Below are 23101 nucleotides of genomic sequence, written 5' to 3' on the forward strand. Positions count from 1 at the left end.
AAGGAATCTCTATACTGAGACATAGAGGATTCCATACCTTCTTGTTCTCTTCTCTTTCATATGAGCAGGAGCAAGGACAAAGGCATTTTTGTTGAAGCTGATCCTGAACCTGAAAGGACCTTGAAGAGAAAGCTAAGAGAAGCTAAAGCACAACTCTCTGAAGAGGACCTAACAAAAATTTTCAAACAAGAAGAAACCATGGCAGCCGAAAATAACAACAATGCCAACAATGCAAGGAAGGTGCTTGGTGACTTTACTGTACCTACTCCTCACTTCTATGGGAGAAGCATCTCTATCCCTGCCATTGGAGCAAACAATTTTAAGCTTAAGCCTCAATTAGTTTCTCTAATGCAACAAAATTGCAAGTTTCATGGACTTCTATTAGAAGATCCTCATAAGTTCTTAGCTGAATTCTTGCAAATCTGTGATACTGTTAAGACCAATGGGGTTGACCCCGAGGTCTACAGACTTATGCTCTTCCCTTTTGCTGTAAGAGACAGAGCTCGGACATGGTTGGACTCACAACCTAAAGAAAGCCTGAACTCTTGGGAAAAGCTAGTCAATGCCTTCTTGGCAAAATTCTTTCCACCTCAAAAATTGAGTAAGCTTAGAGTGGAAGTCTAGACCTTCAGACAGAAGGAAGGTGAATCCCTCTATGAAGCTTGGGAAAGATACAAACAATTGATCAGAAGGTGTCCTTCTGACATACTTTCAGAATGGAGCATCATAGGTATCTTTTATGATGGTCTGTCTGAACTGTCTAAGACGTCATTGGACAGCTCTGCTGGGGGATCTCTTCACTTGAAGAAGACGCCTGTAGAAGCTCAGGAACTCATTGAAATGGTTGCAAATAACCTTTTCATGTACACTTCTGAAAGGAATCCTGTGAATAATTGGACAAATCAGAAGAAAGGAGTTCTTAAGATTGATACTCTGAATGCCATATTGGCTCAGAACAAAATATTGACTCAGCAAGTCAATATGATTTCTCAGAGTCTGTCTAGAATGCAAGCAGCAAAAGACAGTACCAAAGAAGCTTCATCTGAAGAAGAAGCTTATGATCCTGAGAACCCAACAATGGAAGAGGTGAATTACATGGGAGAACCCTATGGAAACACCTATAATCCTTCATGGAGAAATCATCCAAATCTGTCATGGAAGGACCAACAGAGGCCTCAACAAGGCTTCAACAACAGTAATGGTGGAAGAAATAGGTTTAGCAATAGCAAGCCATTTCCATCATCTTCTCAGTAACAGACAGAGAATTCTAGGCAGAGCCACTCTGACATAGCAACTGTAGTCTCTGATTTATCTAAGACCACTCAAAGTTTCATGTCTGAAACAAGGTCCCCCATTAGAAATTTGGAGGTACAAGTGGGTCAGCTGAGTAAGAAAGTTACTGAACTCTGATGCACGAAAAACTTGTCTCGTAACAAATTTCCATCGACAAGTGTACCGAATTTCGTCGTCAAGTAAAATCTCACAATAGAGTGAGGTCGAATCCCACAGAGATTGATTGATCAAGCAACTTTAATTAGAGGTGATGGTGTTTTTGCGGAAAACTGAATTTTCCAAAACACCCAAAACTCACCGGCAAGTGCACCGGGTCGTATCAAGTAATAATAACTCACGTGAGTGAGGTCGATCCCACAGGGATTGAAGGATTGAGCAATTTCAGTTTAGTGGTTGATTTAGTCAAGCGAATCAAGATTTGGTTGAGTGATTTGTAATTAACAGAATTTAAATTGCATGGAAAGTAAAGGGAATGGGTAAATTGCATGAAATTAAAGAGAACATAAAATAAAGTGCTGAATCTTAAAGAATAAGAAATTAAATGGCAGAAACTTAGAACGCAAGAAATGTAAATTGCAGAATCTTAAAGTGCAAGAAATGTAAATGGCTAGAATTGTAAAGGGAATTGGGAATTGGATTTGTAGAAATTAAACAAGGAAAAGAAAAATTCAACAAACAGGAATGTAAAAGATGGATTCAATCAAACTAGATCTTAACTGAAAATGAGAATAAGCTTGGAGTGACAACGAAACAAGGAAATTGAAATTGAAAGCTATGGATCTCAGGACTCAAGAGACTAGATAGCCAAGTCTAGATCTCACTGCCTTCCTAGATCCAGCAAGAACAATTGCAAAGGAAATAAAGAAATGTAAATTGCAGAAGAGTAGAAGCCGAAGCAGTTAACAGAAATGGAAATTCAATTATGCAGAAAATTAAACGAGATCTCAAGGTGAGATTGAAACAGAAGTTCTTCAATTCTCCACCCAAGATCCGAAACAAGAAAAGTAAAAAGTGCTCAAACAAGAACAAGGAAGAAGAGAGATCAATTCTCCTCCCTAATTCTCTTGAATTCTAAAAACAACCATGCAAAAATGTAAAGGTGAGCTCTCTGTAAGTGTTCTGAAAATTCTCTCAGGAAAAGCTCCCTGAAAAACTTAAATCCTAAGCTATTTATACACTTTCTTCAAATGGTCTTCAAGCCTTGAATTGGGCCTTTGCTCTTGATGGAATTGGGTTGATAAAGGCCTTGGTTGATTGCTCTTGGAGTTGGAGAAAGATCCATTGTGAACCGGGTTGAAATCATAAAAAGTTTGGGTAAAAGTTTGAGGCAAACTTTTACTCAAACTTTTTATACCAGATGGCTTCACTTGCTGCTACCAACGTTTGGGCTAAAGTTTGAGGTCAAACTTTTGCTCAAACGTTGGCCCCCTTGTGTATATGTGTGGTGCCAACGTTTGCCAAAAAGCTTGAGGCAAACGTTGGCGCAAACTTTTCTCCTCCAGGGTGTGCAAGTGTGGCGCCAACGTTTGCCAAAAAGTTTGAGGCAAACGTTGGCGCAAGATTTTCTCCTCCAGGGTGTTGGTTTTGTGATGCCAACATTTGCCAAAAAGTTTGAGGCAAACATTGGCTCAAGCTTTTCTCCCAAAAGTTTGAGCTAAAGTTTGAGGCAAACTTTTGCTCAAGCTTTTTTTCCTCTGGAGTGTTTTCAATTCTTCCAAAAGTTTGAGCTAAAGTTTGAGGCAAACTTTGGCTCAAGCTTTTTTCCTCTGGCATGTTTTCAACTCTTCTAAAAGTTTGAGCTAAAGTTTGAGGCAAACTTTGGCTCAAACTTTTTGTTCTCTCTTGCTCCTAGCCATTCCTTCTTCCTTCAACCTTCTTCAAAACTCTTTCCACCTATCATCAATCAATCAAAACAATCAAAGCTATGCCCCAAATCATGAGATTGTATTTCTTTCATAATATATGACAATTATAGCATAAAACCTCATGAAAGTGCATGAATTCATACATGGTTGATTGAATCAAAGGAAACATAGAAATCTACCCAATTGGCTTGCTTATGGCTTAAGAAAGTGCATAAATCAATTGAAAACAAGTAAAAAAGACTAGTGAAACTAGGCTAAGATGACTCGTCATCAAGAGGAATGTTCAAGTTGAGTGAATCAGAATTTGAGTTGAGAATTGCAGAAAATAAAATGGCGGGAAAGTAAATAACAGAAAAAGTAAATGCTAGAAATAAAGAGCTGAAAGTAAATGACAGAACGTAAATTGCAGAATTGTAAATGGGAATGGGGTAATTGCTCATAAAAGTAAATGACAGAAACTAAAGAGAATGGGTAAGATCAGAAATGGGGAGTTCATTGGGCTCAGGAGATGTTGCATTCTCCGGATCAATTTCATTTTCATCTCTTCCTCAATCAATGCATTCATTGATCTCCTTGGCAATCTTAAGTGATCGAATTACAATTCCTTGTAATTCAATCTCTCAAATCTTGATCAATAGCCAATTCCTTGGTCAATTGCTCATGAGAAGAGATGAAGTATGGTCACTGATTATACCACATGCATTTCCCAAATCAAGTATTGAGAGGATTATAGTCACATATCCATCCAAACCCAATTTGGTCCAACATGAGAAAGCATTTCTAGCATGATCTCTTCCTTCCTCTTTCAAGGTTCAGAAGAGATTCAAGTTTGAATAGCTTCTTTTCCAAGAAAACTATCCAATTGGATGAAGATCGAAAGCTTTCAAGTAAAATCAAGAAAATAGATAGAAGAAGAATAATGAAAACTAATATTGTTCCATCAAATTACAACAGAGCTCCCTAACCCAATGAAAGGGGTTTAGTTGTTCATAGCTCTGGAAAATAAAAGCAAAGATGGAGAATACATCATGAAAACAAAACTAGAAGTGCAGAGAATGGCAAATTAGAGAGAGTAGTTTTTCCCCCAATTTCTTCTTTTTTTTTCATCAATTCAAAGCTACCCCTATATATACTACTCTTCTGATCTTCTAGTTGGCTCTTCAAGTCTTGGGTATGGGCCTTTGGATCTTGAGTTTGAAGTAGTTATCTTCTTCATTGGGCTTAGCTTTACTTGCAGAGAGAAAGTGTGAAGTGGGCAGAGACTTTAGCTCAAGACGTTAGTGGTGTTAACGTTAAGTGAAAATGTGGGTTCGAGAACGTTAGTGACAATCACCTTTTTCACTAACGTTCCTTACTCAAGATAGAGCCACGTTAACCTCGACGTTAGTAGCACAAACGTTGCCACTAACGTTGCCTCTTGGTCCTTCGCACACGTTATTGGGACTTACCTTTCCCAATAACGTTGAAAAGCTTCCCCCTTTCTTACGTTAGAGTCCACGTTAACTTAGTTAATGTGGCTCTTAACGTTAGCTTGCCAACCTTCGAGAACGTTAGTGACACTTACCTTTGTCACGAACATTCCAATGTGCCCCTATCTCCCACGTTAGAATCCACGTTAACTAGGTTAACGTGGCCTCTAACGTAGCAATGCTAGCCATCTTCCAACGTTAGTGACAAAGGTAAGTGTCACTAACGTTGGCTCCATTTTCTTTCCTCCACGTTAGAGTTCACGTTAACTTAGTTAACGTGACTCTTAACGTGGGCTATGATGGCTTCGAAGACATTATTGGCGATTACTTTTCTCATTAACTTTGTAAGCTAGCTCCTATTCCTACATTAGAAGTCACGTTAGTGAGACTAACGTGGCTGCTAACGTGGTTCTTCCTTACTTCCTTTGTCCTGAAATCAAGCAATAAAGTGCATCAAAGTTCTAGTCCAAGTCATGGGAGATGCAACATCCAATTTGTCATTAATTTCATGCAAAATCCTCATGAAATCATGTAAGGTGCACCATGTATGCTTGAATCAAGATGTAAGTGAATATCTACCCAAAACTAGCTTATTTTCTAAGAAAATGCATGAAATTATGCTAAAAATAGTAAAGAAAAGGTCAGTGAAAGTAGCCAAAATGCCCTGGCATCACAACACCAAACTTAAAGCTTGCTTGTCCCTAAGCAAGTACTGGAACAAGAGAATGATGAATGGAATGCCAAGAGAAATGAGTCATTCTTGTGGAGGTCATGTCCCTGGTTTTATGGTGGTTTCATGCATAGCCACTTAGGTTCATTCCTGGCTTTCAGACCTTTATCATGTCCTAGAATACTCACTGTGATTGCATCCCATGAGACTTTTATTCATTGATCCTTTTGTTGTCATTTTAGGGCTTATTTGTGTTCTTAAGCTAAGTGATCTGTAAGGGGGAAACTCTTTAAAATAAGCTTTCAGCCAACACTCCCGAACCAGTTGGTTCAAGGTGCTAGGTGTTGAAGCACCCCTAAGGACTTACTTCCTCAAGTCTCTCCCCCATACATACACACCACAGGCACATGGTTTGTTTATTTTCTTTCTTGAGACCTTGGTGTCCAGCACCTCTTTGGGTTACTAAATGCTCTGTAGTGAGGGTTACTCTTGATAGTGGACTTTTAGCTGATAATCCCGAGTTAGTTAACCCAAGTTACCAAGTGATAAGGCAAACCTAAGAGCTTATTCATCCAAGTAAATCCCTCACACAGGAACACCACAGACACATGCTTCAAGATTAAAACCATTGGTGCCTAGCCTTATTGCTTACTCTTTTTCTTTTATTTTTCCACTTTCATTTTTCTTTTCCCCTTTTTCTTATTAGGATCTTGTTATTTAGCTAGTCTCATGGGGTGTGTTCAAAGCATAGTATTCATGACAGATAGTTGCCTTCCCACCTTGTGGTTGAACCAACTTAGCTAACTTATGATCACACCATAAACTCATGAACTTACTCCATAGTATGAACTCCACTTTGGTCTTTTGTAAACACTCATTCTCTTTTTATTTGATTTAAAGGAACAAGCATACAAGTAAGCCTAGTGATGATGCAGTGACATAAAGACTAGCAAGCATGGACCTCTTCAACACAAAACTTAAAAGACAAAATAAAAAAAGTTCAAACTAACATGGAAGCAAGTTCTATTTCATACAAGATCTTCCTTATTTAAAGCATAGAGAAAGATGGACCAAAGAAGGAACTCCACCACCTTTTACTCGTGTGGTTGCCCATGCTCTCTTCCTTGTTTGTTCTCTTTGTGTCCTCTTGCATTTCCTCACATTCGTGCCAATCTTGCTTGCTTCCAATCCTCAAGTGCCTTCCTTACTGATTCATGACTCTCTTCCACCTTTTGTCTTTCTTCTCGTGCTAATTCATCCCTCATTTCTTCGTACCTTGTAATTCCTGGATGCAATATAGGCAGCTGTCCCACTAAGTAACCGAGCCTGGCTTGAGTGTTTATATGATGCCCAATCTCGCTCAGGTAAACTCCTTCTGCGAATGCCCTTTGCTCGTCCAGTAGTTCTGCCCATTCTATTTGTCTTTGATGTATCTCATGTATGTGTGCACCTTGATGTGCTTGGATGTTGATTAGCATCTGGATGGATTGTTGTTGTTCATTTTGCCTTTGTTCCATCCTGTGGAATGTTTCACTCCATTGTTGTCCTTGACTCAGTTGTTGCTCCATCATTTGCTTTTGCCACTCCCCTTGTTCAGTCATCCATCTTGAGAGTGATTCCTCTTGCTGCCCCATCATCTGTAGTTGAAGCTCTTTTTGTGCTCCTTGGCTTTCCAAATATTGTCGAGATAGGCCATCAATAGCTTCCTGCAGTTGGTGCATATACAAGGTGACTGGTGCTTGCCCTTCTAAGACTTGTCCTTCTACTACTTGAGGGGCTGGCCTCTTCCTTTGCTTCCGTTAAGGCAGGGGGGATGCGGTAGCATGCATTCGTTGAACGGTTATTGGAATGCCCTCTTTTATCCACACGGGGTCCTCATCTTGAAACACCACCCCAGCTTTCTTGCACAGTCGGTAAATAGTGCTGGGGTAACCTAACGTTCCTCTTGAGTCGCTTTTCTCTGCCATTTTTCTAATGCCTTCTGGTATGAGTTCATGAACCTTGATCTATCCTCCTTTGAGTATACAATGCACCATTGTGGCTCTCTTGAGATTCACCTCCGAGTTGTTCCCTGCTGGGAGGATGGACCTCTTTACAATTTCGAACCACCCTTTTGCTTCTGGGGTGAGATCTGCTCTCTTGATGAACCTTGGTCTCCTATCCGCATATCTTTCCCAGTCAGCTCCTGGTACACAAATATCTTGCACAATCTGGTCATGATTGGGGTTGTTGTCTATTCTTGAATGATAACTCTCTTCTTCAAACGGTATAAACCGTAGCTTTAATGCCCTCATGACACTCATGGGACCGAAATCCACAATCTTTCCTCTCACAAAGCTCCAAGACTAGCATGCTCTGAGTTGCATCCAGGCTTTCTTGGCATGCTTTGAACACCAAACTTGTTCTTCACTATATACTGCATAATAAGGATTTCACCAAGTGTTTGTCGAGTTTGGGTTGGAATTTATGAATATTGACTTATTCACTATTAAAAGCATATAAAACATGGGTCGCCTCCCATGAAGCGCTTCTTTAGCGTCACTAGCTTGACGTTTCTCCTTCATCAGGGAGGTTGATAATGCTTCAAGTCCTCCCCTATTGCCTTGGACTTATATCCATTGGTTGTATCAATGATCTCTACATGTTCCAAGGAGAGAACTCTATTGATAGTGAAGACCTTAGGTAACTGAGATGGTACAGTGGGGAGATTAGGAGGGATATCTGGGAAGTAAGCTGAGATCACTTTATCTCCTGGAGAGAAGTCCTCGGTAGGGATCTTCTTGTTCCTCCACCTCCTTGGTACCTTCTTCTTTATTCCTTTTGATGTTGCCTTGCTCTTTGTGACTTCTTCTTCTAAGGGAATTTTGTTGTTGTCTTCACATGTCTCTGGTGGTTTAGGTTCCTCCAGCTTTTCCTTGAGCTGTGACAACTGCTTATTTCCTTGTTCATCAAACAAGGACTTTCTCAGCTGGGCTGGTTGTGCTTCAGTGCTTGCTTCCTCTTTTAGTATCTCATTATGATCTTTGCTTGGTTCTTTGTTCTCTTGGTCTGCTTCTTGTGAGAGTTTGAAGACATTAAAGCTGAGTCGTTCATCATGGATCCTCAATATTAGCTCCACTCATTCCACATCTATGAGTGCTCTGGCTATAGCTAGGAATGGTCTTCCCAATATGATTGGGTGGGTGTGACTCTCTTCCATGTCCAGGATGACAAAGTCTGTGGGAAGGAAGTATTTCCCAACCTTTACCAACAGATTTTCCACCACGCCTATTGCTTGTTTTTTAGTTTTGTCTGCTAGCCTGATGACTACATCTGTGGGCATTATCTCATTGATCTGCAGCCTCTTCACCAGGGATAAGGGCATTAAGTTGATGCTTGCTCCCAAATCACAGAGTGCTCTATCAAACATTGTTTCTCCTATGGCACAGGGGATGTGAAAAATCCCTGGGTCCTTTCTTTTTGTAGGCAACTCTGGTTGAATGAGGGCGCTGCACTCCTTGTTCATTACTATAGTTTGGCCTCCTTTGTGTGAGCTTTTCCTGGGAAGCAGTTCCTTCATATGCTTGATATATGCAGGGATTTGTTGGATGGTCTTGATGAATGGTATGTTGACATACAGAGATACAAACAAGTCAAGAAATCTTGAGTATATTCTCTTCTCAACAGCACCATTGAGTCGTTGGGGAAAGGGTGTATAAAGTCTCAGCAACTCCTGTTGTGAGAGTTCTGGTTCTTGGTGATCTTTTTCCTCCTTCTCTGTTGAGGTATCTCCAGGTTGTTCTACCGACTTGTTTGGCTTGTCCTCAGTCTCCTTATCACTTATAGTGACCATCTTGCAATCTTCCCATCTTACTTTCTTTGTTTTACCTCTCGGATTCTTCTCTGTGTCACTTGGGAATCCATATGTAGGTTTGGGAATTTGCTCAGAGAGATACCCCACTTGGGATTCCAACCTATTGATTGTGTCTCCCTGGTTCTTGAAATTGGCTCGCACTTCCTCCTTGAATACCTTCTTGTCTTGAATCTCTTTGCCTATGCCTTCAAGTAGATTCTCAATCCTTGAGAGTCTGTCATCAAATGATGGTAGATTGGGATTAGAGGTGGAAGGATGAGGAGGGTTATTTTGGCCTTGGTAAAGGTTTTGAGAGGGTTGGTTATGTGGGTGCTGATATGGTCTAGATGTGAAATGTTGGTGGGCTGCATTGTTGTTGGGATTTGAACGTCTTTGATCTAGGCCTTGGTCTTGTTGATTTCCCCACCCAAAGTTTGGGTGATTCCTCCATCCAGGGTTATAGGTCTTAGAGTATGGATTATGGTTTTGCCTAGGTGAATTCCCAATGTAGTTGGCTTGCTCCTGACTACCCTCTGCTTCTTCATTCACTCCTTCTTGGGTTGTTGATGAAGTAGTGATTACTGCTACTTGGTTCCTCTCTATCTTCTTGGTGAGGTCAGCCATCTGCTGGGTAATGAGCTTGTTTTGGGACAGTAGAGCATCTACATTGTTTAGCTCCATTACTCCTCTACTGTTGCCTCTTTCAGAAGTAGAGAAATAATCATTCTCTGCTACTGTTTCAATGACATCTATGGCTTCCTCAATGGTCTTCTTCTAGTTCAAAGATCCTCCGGATGAATGGTTTACTGCCTTCTTTGATTCATATGACAGGCCTTCATAGAAAATGTGCAGCTGCACCCATTCGTTGAACATGTCAGGTGGACACCTCCTTGTCAGGTCCTTAAACCTCTCCCATGCTTCATAAAGAGTCTCACCATCTTGTTGCCTGAAAGTTTGGACCTCAGCTCTCAGCCTATTGATTCGTTGAGGAGGGTAAAATCTTGCTAAGAATTTGTTCACCACATCTTCCCAGGTTGTCAAGCTCTCCTTCGGGAAAGACTCCAGCCACTTGGCTGCCTTATCCTTGAGTGAGAATAGAAATAAGAGCAGTCTTTAGGCGTCAGGATGAACACCATTAGACTTCACTATGTCACATATTCTCAGGAAGGTGGTTAGATGTTGATTGGGGTCTTCTTGGACACTTCCTCCAAACGAACAGTTGTTCTGAACAAGGGTGATGAGCTGTGGTTTTAGTTCAAAATTGTTGGCATGGATGGTTGGCTTTTGAATGCTACTTCCATAGTTTCCTGGGTTTGGATTGATGTAAGAGCCTAAAACTCTTCTATCCTCCCCAGCATGATTTGCTCGACCTCCTCCGCCATGGTTGTGAGCCTCTTCTTCATGATGGTTTTCCATGTTTTCTTCCATGTTTGGTTCAAAGTATTCCTCCTCTTCCTCGGCACCAACCACTCTTTTTCCTCTTGCTTCCCTCCTTAATCTAAAGAAGGTTCTCTCAGGTTCAGAATCAAAGGAAGTTGAAGCCCCGCTTCTTCTCCCTGTCATACAACCAACAAAGTACAAGCAAGGAAAATAAATGCAGAAAGTATTCTGTTAGAGTTACTGTTAGTGTGAGTGATGCAATATATCAAACAGTTAGCGGGTTAGTGAACTGAATTGTAAATAACAAAAAAAATTGAAAAAGTAGGGGGAAGGGAGAAATTAACCAGAACTGAAAGTAAATTACTCAAACAGAAAATTAAATCAAACAAAACAAAAATGCTCAATCTAGTTATCTTCCAATTTAATCATTGTTGATGCATAATCAATCCCTGGCAACAGCGCCATAAACTTGATGCAGGGAAAACTTGTCTCGTAATAAATTTCCTTCGGCAAGTGTACCGAATTTCGTCATCAAGTAAAAACTCACAATAGAGTGAGGTCGAATCCCACAGAGATTGATTGATCAAGCAACTTTAATTAGAGGAATGTTCTAGTTGAGCGAATCAGAATTTGAGTTAAGAATTGCAGAAAATAAAATGGTGGGAAAGTAAATAACAGAAAAAGTAAATGCTCGAAATAAAGAGCTGAAAGTAAATGACAGAAAGTAAATTGCAGAATTGTAAATGGGAATGGGGTAATTGCTCATAAAAGTAAATGACAAAAACTAAAGAAAATGGGTAAGATCAGAAATGGGGAGTTCATTGGGCTCAGGAGATGTTGCATTCTCCGGATCAATTTCATTTTCATCTCTTCCTCAATCAATGCATTCATTGATCTCCTTGGCAATCTTAAGTGATCGAATTACAATTCCTTGTAATTCAATCTCTCAAATCTTGATCAATAGCCAATTCCTTGGTCAATTGCTCATGAGAAGAGATGAAGTATGGTCACTGATTATACCACATGCATTTACCAAATCAAGTATTGAGAGGATTATAATCACATATCCATCCAAACCCAATTCGGTCCAGCATGAGAAAGCATTTCTAGCATGATCTCTTCCTTCCTCTTTCAAGGTTCAGAAGAGATCCAAGTTTGAATAGCTTATTTTCCAAGATAACTATCCAATTGGATGAAGATCGAAAGCTTTCAAGTAAAATCAAGAAAATAGATAGAAGAAGAATAATGAAAACTAGTATTGATCCATCAAATTACAACAGAGCTCCCTAACCCAATGAAAGGGGTTTAGTTGTTCATAGCTCTGGAAAATAAAAGCAAAGATGGAGAATACATCATGAAAACAAAACTAGAAGTACAGAGAATGGCAAAATACAAAGAGTAGTTTTTCCCCCAATTTCCTCTTTTTTTTTCATCAATTCAAAGCTACCCCTATATATACTACTCTTCTGATCTTCTAGTTGGCTCTTCAAGTCTTGGGTATGGGCCTTTGGAGAGAGAAGTGTGAAGTGGGCAGGGACTTTACCTCAGGACGTTAGTGGTGTTAACGTTAAGTGAAAATGTGGGTTTGAGAACGTTAGTGACAATCACCTTTTTCACTAATGTTCCTTACCCAAGTTAGAGCCACGTTAACCTCAACGTTAGTGGCACAAACGTTGCCACTAACATTGCCTCTTGGTCCTTCGCACACGTTATTGGGACTTACCTTTCCCAATAACGTTGAAAAGCCTCCCCCTTTCTTACGTTAGAGTCCACGTTAACTTAGTTAACGTGGCTCTTAACGTTAGCTTGCCAACCTTCGAGAACGTTAGTGACACTTACCTTTGTCACTAACATTCCAATGTGCCCCTATCTCCCACGATAGAATCCATGTTAACTAGGTTAACGTGGCCTCTAACGTAGCAATGCTAGCCATCTTCCAACATTAGTGACAAAGGTGAATGTCACTAACGTTGGCTCATCATCTCTCTTCCTCACGTTGGCTTCCACGTTAACTAAGTTAACGTGGGAGTTAACGTGGCTCATTGTGGCTTGTGTGGTTCATTCCAACATTAGTGACAAAGTTAGGTTTCACTAACGTTGGCGATCATATACTTTCTCCACGTTGGCTTCCACGTTAACTAAGTTAACATGGAAGTTAACGTGGCTTGTGGAGGCTTGGCCAACGTTAGTGACAAAGGTGAATGTCACTAACGTTGGCTTCTCTTTTGCTTCTTAACGTTAGAAGCCACGTTAACTAAGTTAACGTGGCAACTAACGTGGCCACTTATGAGCTTGGCCCAACGTTAACTTAGTTAACGTGACTCTTAACGTGGGCTATGATGGCTTCGAGGACGTTATTGGCGATTACTTTTCTCATCAACTTTGTAAGCTAGCTCCCATTCCTACGTTAGAAGTCACGTTAGTGAGACTAACGTGGCTGCTAACGTGGTTCTTCCTTACTTCCTTTGTCCTGAAATCAAGCAATAAAGTGCATCAAAGTTCTAGTCCAAGTCATGGGAGATGCAACATCCAATTTGTCATTAATTTCATGCAAAATCCTCATGAAATCATGTAAGGTTCACCATGTATGCTTGAATCAAGATGTAAGTGAATATCTACCCAAAACTAGCTTATTTTCTAAGGAAATGCATGAAACTATCCTAAAAACAGTAAAGAAAAGGTCAGTGAAACTGGCCAAAATGCCCTGGCATCAAACTCCCTCCTAGTACTCTCCCAAACAATACAAAAGAGAACCCAAAGTGAGAGTGCAAGGCCATAAACACGTCCCACATGGCCGAACCTAGAGAGGAGGAAGAGGCAATGATTTCCACTGAGAAAGACCTCAATGGACGTCCACTGGCCTCCAAGGAGTTCCCTGATGAGGAACCATGGGAATCTGAGGCTCATACAGAGACCATAGAGATTCCATTGAATTTACTTCTACCATTCATGAGCTCTGATGAGTATTCTTCCTCTGAAGAGGATGAAGATGTTACTGAAGAGCAAGTTGCTAAGTACCTTGGAGCAATCATGAAGCTAAATGCCAAGTTATTTGGTGATGAGACTTGGGAGGATGAACCCCCTTGCTCACCAAAGAACTGGATGACTTGACTAGACAGAGATTACCTCAGAAGAAACAGGATCCTGGAAAGTTCTCAATACCTTGTATCATAGGCACCATGACATTTGAGAAGGCTCTGTGTGACCTGGGGTCAAGTATAAACCCCATGCCACTTTCCGTAATGGAAAAGCTAGGGATCTTTGAGGTACAAGCTGCATGAATCTGACTAGAGATGGTAGATAATTCAAGAAAACAGGCTTATGGACTTGTAGAGGATGTCTTGGTAAAGGTTGAAGGCCACTACATCCCTGCTGATTTCATAATCCTAGACACTGGGAAGTGTATGGATGAATCCATCATCCTTGGCAGACCCTTCCTAGCCACAGCAAAAGCTGTGATTGATGTTGACAGAGGAGAATTGTTCCTTCAAGTGAATGAGGACTCCCTTGTGTTTAAGACTCAAGGATCTTCCTCTATAACCCTGGAGAGGAAGCATGAAAAGCTTCTCTCAATGCAGAGTCAAATAGAGACCCCACATTCAAATTCTAAGTTTGGTGTTGGGAGGCCATCATCATGCTCTGAGTATCTGTGAGGCTCCATGAGAGCCCACTGTCAAGCTATTGACATTAAAAAACGCTTGTTGAGAGGCAACCCAATATTATTTAACTATATCTATTTATTTTCCATTGTTATTATATGTTTTCTATAGGTTGATGATCATGTGAAGTCACAAAAACAACTGAAAAAGCAAAAATAGAATGAAAAATAGTATTAAAAATAGCACACCCTGGAGGAGAAGCCTACTGGAGTTTAAACGCCAGTAAGGGTAGCAGAATGGGCGTTAAACGCCCAGTCTGGCACCATTCTGGGCGTTTAACGCCAGAAAGGGGCACAAAGCTGGCGTTTAACACCAGAAAAGGGCATAGAGCTGGCGTTAAACGCCAGAAATGGGCAGCAACCTGGCGTTTAACGCCAGGATTGGCACAGGAAGGGACGTTTACATGCCAACATGGTGCAGGGATGAGAAATCCTTGACACCTCAGGATCTGTGGACCCCACAGGATCCCCACCTACCTTAACTCTCTCTCTCTTCTTTACACTTCCCATAACACCCTTCCCCAAATACCCTTCACCAATTACCTCAATACCTCTTCCCCAAAAACCCCTCACCTATCTAAACCTACGCTGTTCTCCATAATCTCTTCACCAATCCACATCCATCCATCATAAAACCCCACCTACCTCACCATTCAAATTCAAACCACTTTCCCTCCCAAACCCACCCATACATGGCCGAACCCTACCCCTCTCTCCACTCCTATATAAACCCATCTTAACTCCTTCATTTTCACACACCATACACCCTACTTACCTCCCTTGGCTGAAACACTATATCCCCCTCAATCTCCTCTAATTTCTTCTTCTTCTACTCTTTTCATTCTTCTTTTGCTCAAGGACGAGCAAACCTTCTAAGTTTGGTGTGGTAAAAGTGTTGCTTTTTGTTTTTCCATAACAATCTATGGTACCAAAGGCCGGAGAAACCTCTAGAAAAAGGAAAGGGAAGGCAAAAGCTTCCACCTCCGAGTCATGGGAGATGGAGAGATTCATCTCAAGGGTGCATCAAGACCACTTCTATGAAGTTGTGGCCAAGAAGAAGGTGATTCCGAGGCCCCCTTCAAGCTCAAAAAGGGTGAATATCCGGAGATCTGACATGAGATCCAAAGAAGAGATTGGGAAATTCTTACCAACCCCATTCAACAAGTCGGGATTTTAATGGTTCAAGAGTTCTATGTCAATGCATGGATCACCAAGAACCATGATCAAAGTGTGAACCCGGACCCAAAGAATTGACATAGAGGAAGACATCCTCATTGATGAGGACAAACCCATCACTAAGAAAAGGATGGAGCAAACAAGAGAGCTCACTCATGAACCTCACCAAGAGCATGAGGAAATTCCTCATCATGAAGTCCCTGAGATGCTTCAAGGGATGCATTTTCCTCCACAAAACTATTGGGAGCAAATCAACACCTCCCTAGGAGAATTAAGTTCCAATATGGGACAACTAAGGGTGGAGCACCAAGAGCATTCCATCATCCTCCATGAAATTAGAGAAGACCAAAGAATCATGAGGGAGGAGCAACAAAGGCAAGGAAGAGATATTAAGGAGCTCAAATACTCCATAAGATCTTCAAGAGAAAGAACAAGCCGCCATCACTAAGGTGGACCCGTTCTTTAATTTCCTTGTTCTTTATTTTCTATTTTTCAAATTTTTATGCTTTATGTTTATCTATGTTTGTGTCTTATTACATGATCGTTAGTATCTAGTATCTATGCCTTAAAGCTATGAATGTCCTATGAATCCATCACCTTTCTAAAATAAAAAGTGTTTTTAATTGCTAAAAGAAAAAGAAGTACATGAATTTCGAATTTTAAAACAGATTAATTATTTTGATGTGGTGGCAATACTTTTTGTTTTTCTAAATGAATGCTTGAACAGTGCATATTTTTGAATTTTTTGTTCATGAATGTTAAAATTTTTGGCTCTTGAAAGAATGATAAAAAAGGAGAAATGCTATTGATAATCTGAAAAATCATGAAATTGATTCTTGAAGCAAGAAAAGCAGTGAAAAGCTTACAAAAAAAAAAGAGGCAAAAAAAAAAAGAAAGAGAAGAAAAAAGAGAAAGAAAAAGCAAGCAGAAAAAGCCAATAGCCCTTTAAACCAAAAGGTAAGGGTAAAATATAAAAGGATCCAAGGCTTTGAGCATCAGTGGATAGGAGGGCCCACAGGAATAAAATCCTGGCCTAAGCGGCTAAACCAAGCTGTCCCTAACTATGTGCTTGTGGCGTGAAGGTGTTAAGTGAAAAGCTTGAGACTGAGCGGTTAAAGTCGTGGTCCAAAGCAAAAAGAGTGTGCATAAGAGCTCTGGACACCGCTAATTGGGGACTTTAGCAAAGCTGAGTCACAATCTGAAAAGGTTAACCCAGTTATGTGTCTGTGGCATTTATGTATCCGGTGGTAATACTGGAAAACAAAATGCTTAGGGTCACGGCCAAGACTCATAAAGTAATTGTGTTCAAGAATCAACATACTGTACTAGGAGAATCAATAACACTATCTGAATTCTGAGTTCCTATAGATGCCAATCATTCTAAACTTCAAAGGATAAAGTGAGATGCTAAAACTGTTCAGAAGCAAAAAGCTAATAGCCCCCTCATCTAATTAAGACTGGTCTTCATAGATATTTTCGGAATTTATCGTATATTCTCTTCTTTTTATCCTACTTTGTTTTTCAGTTGCTTGGGGACAAGCAACAATTTAAGTTTGGTGTTGTGATGAGCGGATAATTTATACGCTTTTTGACCTTGTTTTTAGGTAGTTTTTAGTATGTTTTAGTTACTTTTTATTATATTTTTATTAGTTTTTAAATAAAAATCGCATTTTTGGACTTTACTATGAGTTTGTGTGTTTTTCTGTGATTTCAGGTATTTTCTGACTAAAATTAAGGGACCTCAGCAAAAAACTGATTCAGAGACTGAAAAAGGACTGCAGATGCTGCTGGATTCTAGCCTCCCTGCACTCGAAGTATATTTTCTGGAGCTACAGAAGCCCAATTGGTGCGCTCTCAATTGCGTTGGAAAGTAGATATCCTAGCTTTCCAGCAATATATAATAGTCCATACTTTGCCCGAGATTTGATGGCCCAAACCGGCGTTCCAAGTAAGCATAAAAATTCTGGCGTCAAAACGCCAGAACTGGCATAAAAACTGGAGTTAAACGCCCAAACTGGCACAAAAGCTGGCGTTTAACTCCAAGAAAAGTCTCTACATGTGAAAGGTTCAATGCTCAGCCCAAGCACACACCAAGTGGGCCCCGAAGAAGATTTCTGCATTAATTACTTATTCTGTAACCCTAGGCTACTAGTTCTCTATAAATAGGATCTTTTGCTATTGTATTTTCATCCTTGAATCATACTTTGGATCTTGGTTTTTCTGGTTCCCCCTCTGGGGCCGAAGCCAATGAACACCATTATCACTTTTGTATTTTCAACGGTGGAGTTTCTACACACTATAGATTAAGGTGTGGAGCTTTGCTGTTCTTCATGAATTGATGCAATTACTACTATTTTTCTACTCAATTCAGGCCTACTTCTTCTCCAAGATATACTCTCGTACTTAATTCAGTTAAGTCAGAATGAAGGGGTGACTCGTGACAATCACCCAATCTTCGTTACTCGCTTAGCTGGTGCAAAGAAATTGTGATGTCCAGGCTCAAACAATCCCTGGCAACGTGATCAACTTGGTGCGCTGATCTCAATACATAATTGTCACAACTTCGATACAACTAACCAGCAAGTGCACTGGGTCGTCCAAGTAATACCTTACGTGAGTAAGGGTCGAATCCCACGGAGATTGTTGGTATGAAGCAAGCTATGGTCACCTTGTAGATCTCAGTCAGGCAGATATAAAGTGATAATGGTGTTTTCGAATATTATATAATAAAATAGGGATAGAGATACTTATGTAAATCATTGGTAGGAATTTCAGATAAGCGAATGGAGATGCTTTTCGTTCCTCTGAACCTCTGCTTTCCTGCTGTCTTCATCCAATCAGTCTTACTCCTTTCCATGGCTGGCTGTATGCAAGGGCATCACCGTTGTCAGTGGCTACATCCCCTCCTCTCAGTGAATAATATGCTCACGCACCCTGTCACGGCACGGCTATTCATCTGTCGGTTCTCTATGATGCTGGAATAGGATTCACCCTCCTTTTGCGTCTGTCACTAACGCCCAGCACTCGCGAGTTTGAAGCTCGTCACAGTCATTCAATCATTGAATCCTACTCGGAATACCACAGACAAGGTTTAGACTTTCCGGATTCTCTTGAATTCCGCCATCATTCTAGCTTACGCCACGAAGATTCTGGTTAGGAGATCTAAGAGATACTCATTCTAGCTTATTTCATGTAGAACAGAAGTGTTTGTCAGGCACGCGTTCATAATGGAGAAGGATGATGAGCGTCACACATAATCATCACCTTCATCACGTTCTTGGGTGCGAATGGATATCTTAGAAGCGAAATAAGAAGAATTGAATAGAAAACAGTAGTACTTTGCATTAATCTTTGAGGAACAGCAGAGCTCCACACCTTAATCTATGGAGTGTAGAAACTCTACCGTATGAAAATACATAAGTGAAGGTCCAGGCATGGCCGAGATGGCCAGCCCCCTAAAGCGTGATCAATAGTCTCCTAAGATGAACAATGGATTAAAACTGAGACCAAAGATGGTCTAAAAGACGCCTAATACAATAGTAAGAGGTCCTATTTATAATAAACTAGCTACTAGGGTTTACATGAGTAAGTAATTGATGCATAAATTCACTTCCAGGGCCCACTTGGTGTGTGTTTGGGCTGAGCCTGAGTGTTGCACGTGCAGAGGCCGTTTGTGGAGTTGAACGCCAGTTTCTGTGCCAGTTTGGGCGTTCAACTCTGGTTTTGGATCCTTTTCTGGCGCTGGACGCCAGATTTGGGCAGAAGGCTGGCGTTGAACGCCAGTTTACGTCGTCAATTCTTGGCCAAAGTGTGGACTATTATATATTGCTGGAAAGCCCTGGATGTCTACTTTCCAATGCAATTGGAAGCGCGCCATTTCGAGTTCTGTAGCTCCAGAAAAATCCACTTTGAGTGCAGGGAGGTCAGAATCCAACAGCATCAGCAGTCCTTTTTCAACCTCTGAATCTGATTTCTGCTCAAGTCCCTCAATTTCAGCCAGAAAATACCTGAAATCACAGAAAAACACACAAACTCATAGTAAAGTCCAGAAATGTGAATTTAACATAAAAACTAATGAAAACATCCCTAAAAGTAACTAGATCCTACTAAAAACATGCTAAAAACAATGCCAAAAAGCGTATAAATTATCCGCTCATCACAACACCAAACTTAAATTGTTGCTTGTCCCCAAGCAACTGAAAATCAAATAGGATAAAAAGAAGAGAATATACTATAAATTCCAAACTATCAATGAAACAGAGCTTCAATCATATGAGCGGGACTTATAGCTTTTTGCCTCTTGAATAGTTTTGGCATCTCACTTTATCCATTGAGGTTCAGAATGATTGGCATCTATAGGAACTTCAGATTTCGAATAGTGTTATTGACTCTTCTAGTTCAGTATGATGATTCTTGAACACAGCTTCTTTATGAGTCTTGGCCGTGGCCCTAAGCACTTTGTTTTCCAGTATTACCACCGGATACATAAATGCCACAGACACATAATTGGGTGAACCTTTTCAGATTGTGACTCAGCTTTGCTAAAGTCCTCAATTAGAGGTGTCCAGGGTTCTTAAGCACACTCTTTATTTTTGCTTTGGACCTTGACTTTAACCGCTCAGTCTCAAGTTTTCACTTGATACTTACACGCCACAAGCACATGGTTAGGGACCGCTTGGTTTAGCCGCTTAGACCAGGATTTTATTCCTTTAGGCCCCTCCTATCCACTGATGCTCAAAGCCTTGGGATCCTTTTTATTTTCCCTTGCCTTTTGGTTTTAAGGGTTATTGGCTTTTTCTGCTTGCTTTTTCTTTTTTTCTTTTTTTTTTTTTCAAGCTTTGTTCTTTGCTGCTTTTTCTTGCTTCAAGAATCATTTTTATGATTTTTCAGATTATCAAATAACATGTCTCCTAGTCATCATTCTTTCAAGAGCCAACATATTTAACATTCTTAAACAACAACTTCAAAAGACATATGCACTGTTCAAGCATACATTCAGAAAACAAGAAGCATTGTCACCACATCAATATAATTAAACTAAGTTCAAGGATAAATTCGAAACTCATGTACTTCTTGTTCTTTTGAATTAAAACATTTTTCATTTAAGAGAGGTGATGGATTCATAGGACATTCATATCTTTAAGACAAAGTTACTAACTACTAATGATCATGTAATGAAGGCACAAACATAGATAAGCACATAATACAGAAAACAAAAAACAGAGAAAGCAAGAACAAGGAATGAATCCACCTTAGTGATGGTGGCGTTTCCTTCTTGAGGAACCAATGATGTCCTTGAGCTCTTCTATGTCTCTTCCTTGTCTTTGTTGCTCCTCCCTCACTGCTTTTTGATCTTCTCTTATTTCATGAAGCATGATGGAGTGCTCTTGATGTTCCACCCTTAGATGTCCCATATTGGAACTCAATTCTCCTAGGGAGGTGTTGATTTGCTCCCAATAATTTTGTGGAGGAAAGTGCATTTGAGGCATCTCCAGGATCTCATGGAAATGAGCTTCTTGCGCCTCTTGAACTCCATGATTGGGCTCTCTTGCTTGCTCCATCTTTTTCTTAGTGATGGGCTTGTCCTCTTTAATGAGGATATCTCCCTCTATGTCAATTCCAGCTGAATTGCATAGGTGGCAAATGAGGTGAGGAAAGGCTAACCTTGCCATGGTGGAGGACTTGTCAGCCACCTTGTAGAGTTCTTGAGGTATAATCTCATGAACTTCCACCTCTTCTCCAATCATGATGCTATGGATCATGATGGCCCGGTCTATAGTGACTTCAGACCGGTTGCTAGTGGGAATGATTGAGCATTGAATAAACTCCAACCATCCTCTAGCTATAGGCTTGAGGTCCAATCTTCTTAGTTGAACCGGCTTGCCTTTGGAGTCAATCTTCCATTGAGCTCCTTCTACACATATGTCCATAAGGACTTGGTCCAACCTTTGATCAAAGTTGACTCTCCTTGTGTAGGGGCGTGCGTTCTCTTCCATGTATGGCAAGTTGAACGCAAACCTCACATTCTCCGGACTAAAATCTAAGTATTTCCCCCGAACCATTGTAACATAGTTCTTTGGATCCGGGTTCTTACTTTGATCATGGTTCTTGGTGATCCATGCATTGGCATAGAACTCTTAAACTATTAGGATGCCGACTTGTTGGATGGATTTGTTAGAACTTCCCAACCTCTTCTTTGAATTTCATGTCGGATCTCCGGATACTCATTTTTTGAGTTTAAAGGGACCTCAGGATCACCTTCTTCTTGGCACAACATCATAGAAGTGTCTTGATGGCTTTGGAGATGAACTTCCATCTCCATGACTCGGATGTAAGCTTTTTTGAGCTAGTTTCCACTCTCTAGATTCTCCTCTTGGGTGCATCTTGATGGAAAAGAAATATGTTTTGCACAGCCAAAGATATTGGCTTCCTCAGAGCATCAGTTGTAGTGAATGAAGAATGATCTAATGGAGATGATGTGGTTCAAGAATGGGTATATTGAATTTTGGAGGATTTTGATAGGTTTGTATCTATGTGATAAAGGATTTTAATTGGTGAATGTGAGGTTTTAGGATGATTTTGGGGTGGAAGATTGGTGAATTTAGTACAGAGTTATGAGTGATTTTGGGGAAAGTTCAGATTGTGAGTGTATCTTATGGGGAACAGCAGATTGTAGGTTTCAGGATTAGCATTGGATTTGGTGTCACAGATCTTGAGTGAAGATGTGATTGGGTCCTATGGTCCAAATGAGCATTGTCGGCCAATTGTGAGTGTGTTCAGTTCAAGATTGATTGACATTAGGGTGAAATGCTACCCAATGTCTAGCATTTGCAGGTTGAAGCCAAACTGTCCTTTTGGGTTGAAGACTCCTTTCCGTTAGAGACTCCCATTCGTGGAACCATGCTCTGTTCTCGCTGCGCCAACAGATGCTCCTCCAGGTGTATTTTCTTCTGCTGTGATTCCGTTTTCATTTTCTATTATTTTGGCTCCATATCATGAACCTAAGACATGAAAACAAAAAATAAGAAGAAAACAGTTGCCTCCAACAAGCGCTTTAATGCAAGTTGACGTGGCTTATGAGCCTCACAGTGCAGAGCTTGTGAAACTTAAACAAAAGAGTTTGATATGATTCAACACCAAACTTAGATTTGTCTCAACACCAACTGGGACTTGATGAGATATTTTGGTGAGAAACGAATCTCTCCCAAAACACCAAAACAACCGGCAAGTGCACCGGGTCGTATCAAGTAATAAAAACTCACGGGAGTGAGGTCGATCCCACAGGGATTGAAGGATTGAGCAATTTTAGTTTAGTGGTTGATTTAGTCAAGCGAATCAAGATTTGGTTGGGTGATCTGTGACTTGCAGAATGTAAGTTGCATTGAAGTAAAGAGAACAAGAAATAAATTGCTGAAACTTAAAGAACAAGAAATTAAATGGCAGAAACTTAAAGTGCAAGAAATGTAAATTGCGGAATCTTAAAGTGCAAGGAATATAAATGCTTGAAATGTAAAGGGAATTGGGGAATGGATTTGCAGAATTTAAACAAGGAAAAACTAAATTGCATCAAACAGAAGAGGAAAGGGAATTGGGATTGAACCGGATCTTGAAGCAGTAAAGTAAATGAACAGAAAAAGCAATAAACGGGGAATTGAAATGAGAAATTCAAATCTCAGGACCCAGAGACTAGAAAACCAAGTCTAGATCTCAATGCCTTCCTAGATCCAACAAGAACAATAGCAAGGAAATTGTAAATTG

At 40.4% G+C, this 23101-nt stretch overlaps 2 non-coding genes across 2 annotated transcripts; one reads left to right on the top strand and one right to left on the bottom strand.

The window, feature by feature from the left end:
* Window positions 1-603: 603 nt before the first annotated feature.
* On the bottom strand, window positions 604-707 carry LOC112761563 (small nucleolar RNA R71). Its single transcript, XR_003181952.1, has one exon. It is a non-coding gene; the product is annotated as a small nucleolar RNA R71 (small nucleolar RNA).
* A 9293-nt stretch (window positions 708-10000) lies between these two features.
* Window positions 10001-10104, top strand: LOC112761372 (small nucleolar RNA R71). The gene has a single exon (XR_003181770.1). It is a non-coding gene; the product is annotated as a small nucleolar RNA R71 (small nucleolar RNA).
* The last annotated feature ends 12997 nt before the right edge of the window (window positions 10105-23101 follow it).

Source organism: Arachis hypogaea, chromosome 16 (genome assembly GCF_003086295.3).
Source record: "Arachis hypogaea cultivar Tifrunner chromosome 16, arahy.Tifrunner.gnm2.J5K5, whole genome shotgun sequence".
NCBI classification, from domain to species: domain Eukaryota; kingdom Viridiplantae; phylum Streptophyta; class Magnoliopsida; order Fabales; family Fabaceae; genus Arachis; species Arachis hypogaea.